Genomic DNA, 11,475 nt, shown 5'->3' on the forward strand with positions numbered 1-11,475 from the left:
AGTCAGTGAGTCTGTCCCTCTGCTGCTCCCTAAAGTGGGCTATGGTCAGTCTGTTGATTCCATACTGACAAGTCCACCTGGGGGTAAGGCTATCACAGTCTTGGAGATACCTAAGTACCAGTTGGAGGTCTGGGCAGATCTTGCCCAGGACTTTCTGGGCATGTTGGTCAAGAGGGTGCGATCACCCTCTGTGATGGGTAGAATCACAGAAACTAAAGGCGACGTGGCAGGAGGGGTAACTTTGGCTGTGACCATATGGCTGGGCCTTGGCAGATTGGCCTTTGGGATCCGGGCTCCAGGGTCAGGGCAATGGTACGTGGGGTGGGGAGGTGCACCGTCAGCAGGCAGTAGCTCTGGTAAAGCAGGGATGGGAAAGGGGCAATGCAGGAAGGAGTTGTCCATGGTCAGGAACACCCTGGTCTTCATGGTGTGGGGCAGTGAATGACCACATCAGGAATATTCCCTGCCCTTGGTACAGCATTGACCCTCTCAGTGTGTAGTACCTCCCTAGGTCCAGGCGCTCTTTGATGGCTACAACTTTGCTCCCAGAGGGAGCCAAACATTTGAGATGTTGAATGAGGAAGGACACAGTGGTCATCTTAACCCAATCTCGTGAGTACACATTGTTCTCCCTGCTTCCAGAGGGTGCGATAGGCTCTCAGCTCCATGAATTGAGTCTTGTCTGTGGCCATGAAAAGCTGACAGATAGTTCGAAAGGTACACTTAACAACAAACCAGAGAGACCCACAAACACATGAAAGTTAACATCAGCCACACTTATGCATGGATTAAGAGTAACATTCATCCATACAACCAGAATACCCTCGATATATTTCCTTCTTTCCCTCCCTCCCTCTACGTTTTAATGCACTCCCTGGTTCTGCTGCTGAAGTAGAGGGAACTATTGGTGTCCTTGGCACCGGAGATTTGACCAGGTGACTCCAACAGGCGGGCAGGGGGTAGGGGAGGGGGTTGGTGGGCAGAGGGCATATCTGGACATCTTGCCAGAAATTGGGTGATGCTCACAGGCTTGAATTTCCAAGGGTCAGACAAGGGTAGACTGGGAGGAGACACAGGACCCGACCTTTTGCACTAAGTGGAAGGTGCAGAGTAGCCATTCTGTGGCTGCACCTCGGCCTGGGTCTTTCCAGGGACCACCCACTCCCTCTCTGAGAATGGGGCTGAGACCAAGGTTCCCTACACCATAGTCACAATGCTTCCCGTCCTGAGGACCAATGGCTGTGGGAATGATGTATGAACCTGCCCAGCAAAGCCTGTAGCTGCTGGGCCTCGCTCTCCATAGGATCTCTTGTCTGCCCATGGAAATGGTCAGAGGGTTGCCTGATGCACTACCCTACAGCAACTTCTGAGAAACAAGGGCCAATGTGTTCCACATGCCCTTGCCAAGTCTCCTGTTCCACCCTGTGCATGTAGGCAAAGTCCCTGATTGCTGATACTACGGGGTCATCTCCTGCCTGGGGCTGGGCAGGGGCCTGGTCACCAGCAGTGCTCCGTGTGCCAGCAGCCTGGGGTGTTTCTTCCTCAGACAGCTGCAGGGCTGTCACTGTGAGGTTCTCACCAGATTGTGTACCTCCACCCTGTATAACCTACAGTTCCCCTAGAGGTGTCAGTGTCTGGGATTGTCAGGGGTGAAGGAGGCAGCATTGGTGATGCTTCCTGTGAGGTCTTTGTAACATGAGGCTGGTCTCACCAGGATCTTGCGTTCACATAACATTACAGGTGACCCCACTACACTATACACGCCACACTCTTACGTTTTCACAGACTCACACAGACCCTCTCTCATGCAGATGCTGTCTCTCAGAGACATACACACACACACACACATTCTCTCACTCTCTCTGTCCCTCACACACATGCACACAATAGGTCTGCAACCTGTTCTCAGTGATTGAAGACTTAGCAGCGATTGAGGTTTGATCGATACATCACATTAGTTGTGTGACACTTTGATCTATTATTCTAAATTCTTTGCCTTCTGATCCTGCCCCACTAGTTACCCGATGAAGGAGCTGTGCTCTGAAAGCTTGTACTTCCAAATAAACCTGTTGGAGTATAACCTGGTGTTGTCTGATTTTTAACTACTTTCATTGAATGGTAGAGCCACAGAAGACACCAGCACAGAAATAAGGTCCTTTGGCCCATGAAGTCTGCTTTGTTCAGAACTAACCACTTGTTGCCAAGTGACCAACAGCCTAAACAGCTAGGCCCAACATAAAATTGGCTAAATATTTTTTGCAAGCATGGCTTGATGGAATGCAAAGAGGCCAAAGTTACTACAGGTTGGAAAGCAAACAAAGAACAGTCCAGATCTGTCCCGCATATTGAATAGAGGGGTGCTCGAAAGAGGAACAACAGGGAAACCATCATATTTATGTATTTCCCAATTTCAGCCAGACCCCTTGGAACCATGAAATAAACATATCTGAGAAAGGAGATGGCTGCAACTAGGATGACCTCACCCAATCTCATTTGGTGAGAGTTGGGTAAGGGGGCCGAGATAGAGGGTGCGTGAGGTGGCAAAATTACCTTTTTATGACGACAGAGAGTTAGGATGGAAGCTGAAGAGCAGGAGTAGAGTAGTGATCGGAGGTTTGTTACATGTGACTTCATTGTTTAAAACCAGAGAACATTCCAGAAGGGCTCAGGAAGGGGGTAGGGAAGCGACACTTAGTGGCCATTCTGCCAGCCAAGACTTGGCTGGTGAAAACTCCCTGTGAGACCTAACCTTGCAGTAAGAAGATCCTGAGTGCCCTGTTGATGGAGCTCAGTGAATTGGATCCAGCAGCCCAGTTAAGTTCACCAGAGCGGGTAGTATATGCATTTTTCAGGCAGTCCATCCGATTTGGGGAAAAGTTAACATAATTTGTTGGATAAGGGTCATTTTGTTAACTTGCAAGTGTTTTAATAAAACTAAATTTGAACCATTATTTGCCTTATACAGTAAGAATATCTGTGAAAACGTATTGTTTAAGCAAAAAAACTGGTCCGAGTGTCTGTACAGAATATCTTACAGGCAACTCACCTAACTATTATAAACGCATCTTCCAGGGCTTAGTCTTCTCATCTTCAGAAATGGATGAGAACACTTCTGAGGAGCCAGACATTTCTCTGCAAAGGTGGTGGGGTGGGTAGAGGATTCTACAACGTGAAAGAGAGAGGGCTCACAGCCAGTGGTTCAAAGTGGTGTGCTATGACAGCAGAGATAATGTGAGGGTTGCAGTAGAATGAAGAGTGGTGTTTACTCAGTTGATGGGACATGGATGTCTCTGTCTTCCTACAGGAGCATTCTCTCCTAGTAGGTGATGAGGACACAGATGACAGGCAACGTTCCAACCATAAGGACTCTCTCTGCCCTACTTTGGGCTGTCTTCTCCTGAAAGGAACAAACGAAGAGCAAGTAGTGAAACTAAAGGAGGTGCAACATCTGCTTGTGTTCAGCTGGTCAGGGAAGGTGGTGAAGTGCACCAAAAGACTGAGGAGGCAGCACAGGGGCCATCCAGGATTATTGGTGTGGTTGGTTATGGATGGGAAGAGTAAGCAATGATAAACCACATGCAATTGTGAGTGTGGGAAAGCATGAGTCTTGGTGAGAGTTGGGTAAGGTGGCCGAGATAGAGGATGCGTGAGGTGGCAAAATTACCTTTTTGTGACGACAGAGAGTTAGGATGGAAGCTGAAGAGCAGGAGTAGAGTAGTAATCTCAGGTTTGCTACCGGTGCCACAAGACAGTGAGGTGAGGAACAATCAGTGAGTGCATGGCTGCGAGGCAGGTACAGGAGGGATGGCTTTAGATACTTAGACCATTGGGATGCCTTCTGGGGAATGTGGGACCTGTACATGAAGGATGGGTTGCACCTGAACTGGAGGGGCACAAGTGCCCTGGGTGGGAGATTTATTTGTCTGGTTCGGGAGGGTTTAAACTAGTTTGGCAAGTGGGTGGGAACCAGAACTATATATCTGAGAGGGGGCTAGATGAAGATGGGGCAGTGACAGGATGTAGTGAATCTATCAGAAATGTTTTTCATGTAATGAAACAAAGGGATTGCTTAAAGTGCGTCTGCTTTAACGCAAGGAATGTCAGAAATAAGAGTGATCAACTTAGAGCATGGATCAGTACTTGGGACAATGATGTTGTGGCCATAACGGAGATGGGGTTTCACCGGGGCAGGAATGGTTCCTACAGGATTTAGAACATTTAAAAAAAACAGGGAGAATGGAAAAAGAGGAGGAGTTGTAGCATTGCTAATGAGAGAGAGCATCGCAGCTACAGAAACCATGGGTGTGGAAGAAGGTTTGTCTACTGAGTCAGTATGGGTGTTGGTTAGGAACAGCAAGGGAGCAGCTCCCTCATTGGGGGTGCTCTACAGACCCCCTAATAGCAGTAGGGAGATTGAAGAGCTCATAGGCTGGCAGATTTTGGAAAAATACAGATATAGCAGGGTTGTTGTTATGGGTGACTTCAACTTTCCCAATATTGACTGGAACCTCCGTACTGCAGATGGTTTGGATGGAACGGTTTTTGTCAGGTGTGTTCAGGAGGGTTTCCTTACTCAGTACGTAGACAGGCCGACTGGGGGAGAGGCTGTTTTGGATTTGGTGCTTGGCAATGAGCCAGGACAGGTGTCAGATCTTGCGGTGGGAGAACACTTTGGTGACAGTGGCCGCAACTGCCTTACATTTGCCATAGCCTAGGAGAGGGGAAGGAGCAGTTGCCAAGGGAAGATATTTAATTGGGGAAAGGAAATTATGACACTATCAGACAGGAGTTGGGAAGTACAGTTTGGGAGCAATTGTTCCACCGAAAGGACACAGCAGACACATGGAGACTGTTTAAGGAGCAGTTGTTGCGAGTGATGCACAAATTTGTTCCTCTGAGACAGGTATAAAGGGGTAAGATTAAAGAGCCATGGATGACGAGAACAGAGGAGTTTCTCGTCAAAAGGAAGAAGGCAGCTTACGTAAGGTGGAGGTAGCGAGGATGTAACACAGCTTTAGAGGATAACTGGCTTACTAGAAAGGAGCTCAGCAATGGACTGAGGAGAGCCAGGAGGGGACACAAAAAAGACTTGGCAGGAAGGATTAGGACGAACCCAAAGGCATTTTCCTCATACGTGAGGAGTAAGAGAATGATCAGGGAGAAGGTAGGGCTGGTTAGGGATAGCATAGGGAGCGTATGTGTGGAGTCTGAGTGGATAGGGAAAGCCCTAAATGAGTCTTTTGCTTCAGTTTTCATTAAGGAAAGGGATCTTGTTGTGAATGAGAATTTTGAGGAGCTGGGAAACAGGTTTGATCAGATCAAGATTGATGAATTAGATGACCTGGAAATTTTGGCAAACATTAAGATTGGTAAGTCCCCAGGGCCAGACCACATTTATCCTAGGTTGCTCTGGTTATCCTAGGTAGCAAGAAAGAAGGTTGCTAAGCTGCTGGCGAAGATCTTTGCTTCTTTACTCTCCACAGGAGTCGTACCGGAGAATTGGAGGGAGGCGAATGTTGTTCCTCTTTTCAAGAAGGGGAATAGGGACATCCCTGGCAATTATAGACCAGTCAGTTTTATGTCTGTGGTCAGCAACATTTTGGAAGGAATTCTGAAGGATAGGATTTATGAGTATTTAACAAAGCATAAATGATTACAGGCAGAGTTAAAAATCACACAACACCAGGTTATAGTCCAGCAGGTTTAATTGGAAGCACACTCGCTTTCGGAGTGATGCTCCATCATCACTATCACCTGATGAAAGATCGTTGCTCCGAAAGCTAGTGTGCTTCCAACTAAACCTGTTGGACTATAACCTGGTGTTGTGTCATTTTTAACTTTGTACACCCCAGTCCAACACTGGCATCTCCAAATCATGATTAAAGGCAATCAGCATGGTTTTGTGAGGGGCAGATCATGCCTCACAAATTTATTGAGTTCTTTGAGGACATGTTGATGAAGGTCGAGCAGTGGACGTGGTGAATATGGACTTCAGCAAAGCATTTGATAATGTTCAAAGTTTGTGATAAGATTTGTAGCTCGGGTGCTCATTGTTGTGGTTCTGTTCGCTGAGCTGGGAATTTGTGTTGCAGACCTTTCGTCCCCTGTCTAGGTGACATCCTCAGTGCTTGGGAGCCTCCTGTGAAGCGCTTCTGTGATCTTTTCTCCGGCAGTTGTAGTGGTTTGAATCTGCTGCTTCCGGTTGTCAGTTCCAGATGTCCGCTGCAGTGGTCGGTATATTGGGTCCAGGTCGATGTGCTTATTGATTGAATCTGTGGATGAGTGCCATACCTCTAGGAATTCCCTGGGTGTTCTCTGTTTGGCTTGTCCTATAATAGTTTGGCTTGTCCTATTGTGTAATTTCATCAACAGATGCCTAAGGGAAAGACAACGGAACGAGGACATGCCGCAACCCAAAGGACTGGCCACACTACCATACATCAAGAGCATTTCCAAACTGACAGCCAGACTACTGTGACCACTAGGACTCATAACAGCACACAAACCAACAGCCACTCTCAGACAACAACTCAACAGAACGAAGGACCCAATACCCAGCATGAGCAAAATCAATGTAGTGTACAAAATCCCATGCAAGGACTGCACAAAACACTACATAGGACAAACAGGAAGACAGCTAACGATCTGCATCCATGAACACCAACTAGCCAGGAAACGACACGACCAGCTATCCTTAGTAGCCACACACGCAGATGACAAGCAACATGAGTTTGATTGGGACAACAAACAGAGAACAGCCAGGGAATTCCTAGAGGTATGGCACTCATCCACAGATTTAATCAATGAGCATTTCGACCTGGACCCAATATACGGACCACTGCAACGGATAGCTGGAACTGACAACCGGAAGCGGCAGATTCAAACTACTACAAATGCCGGAGGAAAGATCTCAGAAGCCCTTCACAGGAGGTTCCCAAGCACTGAGGATGTCACCTAGACAGGGGACGAAATGTCTGCAACACAAATTCCCAGTTCGGCGAACAGAATGACAACATTTGATAATGTTCACCATGGTCGGCTCATCTGTAAAGTCACGAGGCATGGGATACAGGGAGATTTGACTGTCTGGATTCAGAATTGGTTGGCTGACAGAAGAAAGAGAGTGGTTGTCGATGGAAAGTATTCTGCCTGGAGGTCAGTGGTGAGTGGCATCCCACAGGGCTCTGTTCTTGGGCCTCTATTCTTTGTAGTTTTTATAAATGACTTGGATGAGGCGGTTGAGGGGTGGGTTAGTAAATTTGCCAACGACACATAGGAGGTTCCGTTGATAGTTTTGAGCGCTATAGCAGGCTGCAGCGCGACATAGACAGGATGCCGAGCTGGGCTGATATATGGCAGATGGAGTTCCACCTGGATAAATGAGAAGTGATGCATTTTGGAAGGTCAAATTTGAATGCTGAATATAGAATTAAAGACAGTATTTTTGGCAGTGTGGAGGAACAAAGGGATCTTGGTGTTCAAGTGCATAGATCCTTCAAAGTTACCACCCAAGTGGATAGGATAGGTTTAGGGTGAGAGGGGAAAGATATAAAAGAGTCATAAGAGGCAACCTTTTCACGCAGAGGGTGGTGCGTGTATGGAATGAGCTGCCAGAGGATGTGGTGGAGGCTGGTACAATTGCAACATTTAAGAGGCATTTGAATGGGTATATGAATAGGAAGGGTTTGGAGGGATATGGGCCGGATGTTTAAGAGTTAAAGCGAAGCGATGTTTTGCTTCAGCTCGACAAGACCCTGGTGAGACCACACTTGGAATATTGTGTCCAGTTCTGGTCGCCTTATTATTGGAAAAATTAGATTACTTACAGTGTGGAAACAGGCCCATTGGCCCAACAAGTCCACACCACCTCATCGAAGCGCAACCCACCCATACCCCTACATTTACCACTTACCTAACACTACGGGCAATTTGGCATGGCCAATTCACCTGACCTGCACATCTTTGGACTGTGGGAGGAAACCAGAGCACCCGGAGGAAACCCACGCAGACACGGGGAGAACGTGCAAACTCCACACAGTCAGTCGCCTGAGGTGGGAATTGAACCCAGGTCTCTGGCGCTGTGAGGCAGCACTTCTAACCACTGTCCCACTGTGCCACCCACTAACGGAGGCTTTGGAGAGGGTGCAAAGAACGTTTACCAGGATGCTGCCTGGACTGGAGGGCTTGTCTTACGAAGGGAGGTTGACTAAGCTCGGCATTTTCTCTCTGGAGAGGAGGAGGAAGAGAGCTGACCTGATTGAGGGAAACAAGATAATGAGAGACATGGATAGAGTCGATAGCCAGAGACTTTCCAATGGCAGAGAGATCAGAATTGAATGCAGTATTCCAAGGTCCTGGACAGCTGCAGTATGTCCTTCCAACGTCCATATTCAGTGCACTGACCAATAAAGGATAATTCAGCACATAATGATTTCACAGGAGATTGTGTATTGGATTTAAAGAAGTTATGTTGATCATGAAGAATTCAAGATGGAATTGAGTTATTCTGATGCATTGGTTAATTCCTCTGTTGTTTCATTAAGATTAGATTAGATTAGATTACTTATAGTGTGGAAACAGGCCCTTTGGCTCAACAAGTCCATACTGACCCGTTGGAGCGCAACCCACCCAGACCCACTCACCTACATTTAGCACTGCCCCTAACACTACGGACAATGTAGCATGGCCAATTCAACTAACTGGCACATGTTTGGACTATGGGAGGAAACCGGAGCACCCGGAGGAAACCCACGCAGACATAGGGAGAACGTGTAAACCCCACACAGTCAGTCACCTGTGACAGAAAGTCAGATAATTTAACTTGCGGGAAACAAGTGACATCGTCATAAATGACCTTCATGTCAAAGTAACAGCTTTGGTATATATAGATCCTTCTGCCATGCACAGCTCTGAACGATTTCTCTGTCCTTGTTGGGTCAGTGCATGCAATAGATATGCATTAGAGTAAGATAGTGTAAGTTAAATACTGTACATTTCAGGTTATCATGTGGGGGAACAGTTGATAATCACGTGTAATGACTTTCATTTCACCTGAATATGAGCACATGAATTTGGAGTACAATTAGGTTAATTGATTTTCCTATCCTGTTCCACTGTGTGAGATCATGGCCGATCTGACTGTGCCCACAAGTACACATCACCACTGAACTCTGTTGGCCATGTCAGTCCAGAATCTGCTTTTGCCTGATGCTTTCAAAACTCTACTTTCCTTTGAAGAGACTTTGAAAGATTCATCCTTAATCACTGTTTTAAATGGAAGACGCTTTAATTTTACATTGTATCTCCTATTTCTCATATGTCCCATATTTTCAGCAACCTCCATGTCAAATTCTCTCTGGGTCTTGTGTTTCAATAAGACCACTGTTCATTCCTCTAAACACCAGTGAATACATTGGGAGGAAACCATCCCCACATTGAGACTTCACTCCTTTGTAATAGGTGACAACATTCATTTGCTTCCTAAATCACTTGCTGCATCTGCAAGTCATGTCTCAAGACAACCAGGTCTCTCAATAATTCAGAATTGTGTAACCTTTCTCCTTTAATTAACATGATGCCTTTCTATTCTTCCTGCCCACATGGACATGTTCACATGATACTCCATCTGCCAAATTCCTGCTTACTCGCTTCAATTGTTCACATATATTTACTCAAATTCTCTCCATAGCTATCTCTCTGTCATCAGCAAATCTAACAATTTCCAATACCTCCATCCAAATCCTTCAAAGAAGTGTAAACACTTACAACCCAACATGAGTTCCTTTGGCACACTGTTTGTTACATCCTGCCACCCTAAAATGATCCATTTATGCCAACCCTCTGCAAATGATTAACCAGCAAATACTCGCTCTATGCTAATATCTTAGCCTCTACACAGTAACCACTGATTTTGAATTGCAGTATTTAATGGAGTACCGTGTCTTGGAAGTCTAAGTACAGTATATCCACGAGTTCTCATTTATCTGCGTTGGATATTGCTTCCTCAAAAATATCCATCAGTAAGTAAAACATGATCTACATTTCACAAAACCACATTGACACCCTTTAATTGCATTCAGAATTTCTCAGTGCCCCACAACAACTTCCTGAAAATTAGATTCTAGCGTTTTCCCTCTGACAGATATTCGGTTCCTCCGCAATTATCCTCTTTCTATCTCTGTCCTTTCCTGAGCAGACCAGTTGTTATTGACTGGTCGTGAAGAAGGGTTACTCATTGAAATGTTAACTCTGGTTTCCCTCCACTGATGCAGCCAGACTGTGACTCTCTCCAGCAATTTCTGCTTTTGCTTCAGACCTTTAACGTCTGCAGTTCTTTGTTTTATTTCAGCAAGTTGAATCCTGCCTGGATTGCTGTGCTTTGCTCTGCTGCATTCTCTCAAAAGGTGATATTACTCCACCTCGATGTCCTCATCTCTTCAGTGAACTGCCACCATTCTCCCAGCTCATAAGAGTCCATCACATTCCATTATTGCCTGCTCTAATTGTGCTCAGCACAGCATCTAACATTCTGTAGCACACCCTGTCTGGAGTATACTACAAGGTCACCCCAAACAGACACAACCTTACCTTCAAGAGTCCTGCTATCACCTGCTCCACTATTGCCCTGGTCAAAGATTGGGCTGCATTGTATCTACTCTCAAACACAGGATTGGAGTCATCAACCACGCTTGCAGTGTATCTCTCATGTTCCAGCAGTCATCCTTGTAAAGCATAGAATCATAGAATCTGTACAGTGTGGAAAGAAAACATTTGACCCACCAGGTCTACACTGATCCTTGAAAGAGCACCGCACCCTAACCCTGCAACCCCGCATTTGCCATGGCTAACCCACCTAGCCTGCACATCCCTGGACGCTATGTGCAATTTTGCAGGCCAATGCACCTAAACTGCTCATCTTTGGACAGTGAGAGGGAACCGGAGCACCTGGAGAAACCCCACAAAGGCAGGAGGACAACATGGAATCTCCACACAGACAGTCACCCAAGGTTGGAATCGAACCCAGGTCCCTGGCACTGCGAGCAGACAGTGCTAACCGCTGAGTGATGGTGCCACCCCATGAGGTTCTGAGTAGTTTCATGGTAACAGCCCGTAGCATTAACGTTTGCCACAGCTGTCACCTTTAGAAACACTGAAATAAGGTGGCCACCTATCCCTTCCATGTCGCTGGTCCAGATCCAGCAGTTGGAATGGTTCTGTGACAGTGTTTTGGGTTCCCCTCAACCTGAGATGACACTACACTTCACACATCCAGAGAAAATGGCATTAAGAACTAAAGACTCTGGGCCTCCTGTACCTCCTGTACATCCTGAGGGGAGATTCAGCAGTGGCCTCTTCCTGTGGAAGCTGTTCAGCAACTGCTAGAAGTTGCTGCTGCTCCCAGACTTGCTGGAACATCTGTGCTCTCCTTCCATTTGTCTGTGCCCTTGTTACATTGCAGCCACGCCAACAACAGCC

Source organism: Chiloscyllium punctatum, chromosome 45 (assembly GCF_047496795.1).
Source record: "Chiloscyllium punctatum isolate Juve2018m chromosome 45, sChiPun1.3, whole genome shotgun sequence".
Lineage (NCBI taxonomy): Eukaryota > Metazoa > Chordata > Chondrichthyes > Orectolobiformes > Hemiscylliidae > Chiloscyllium > Chiloscyllium punctatum.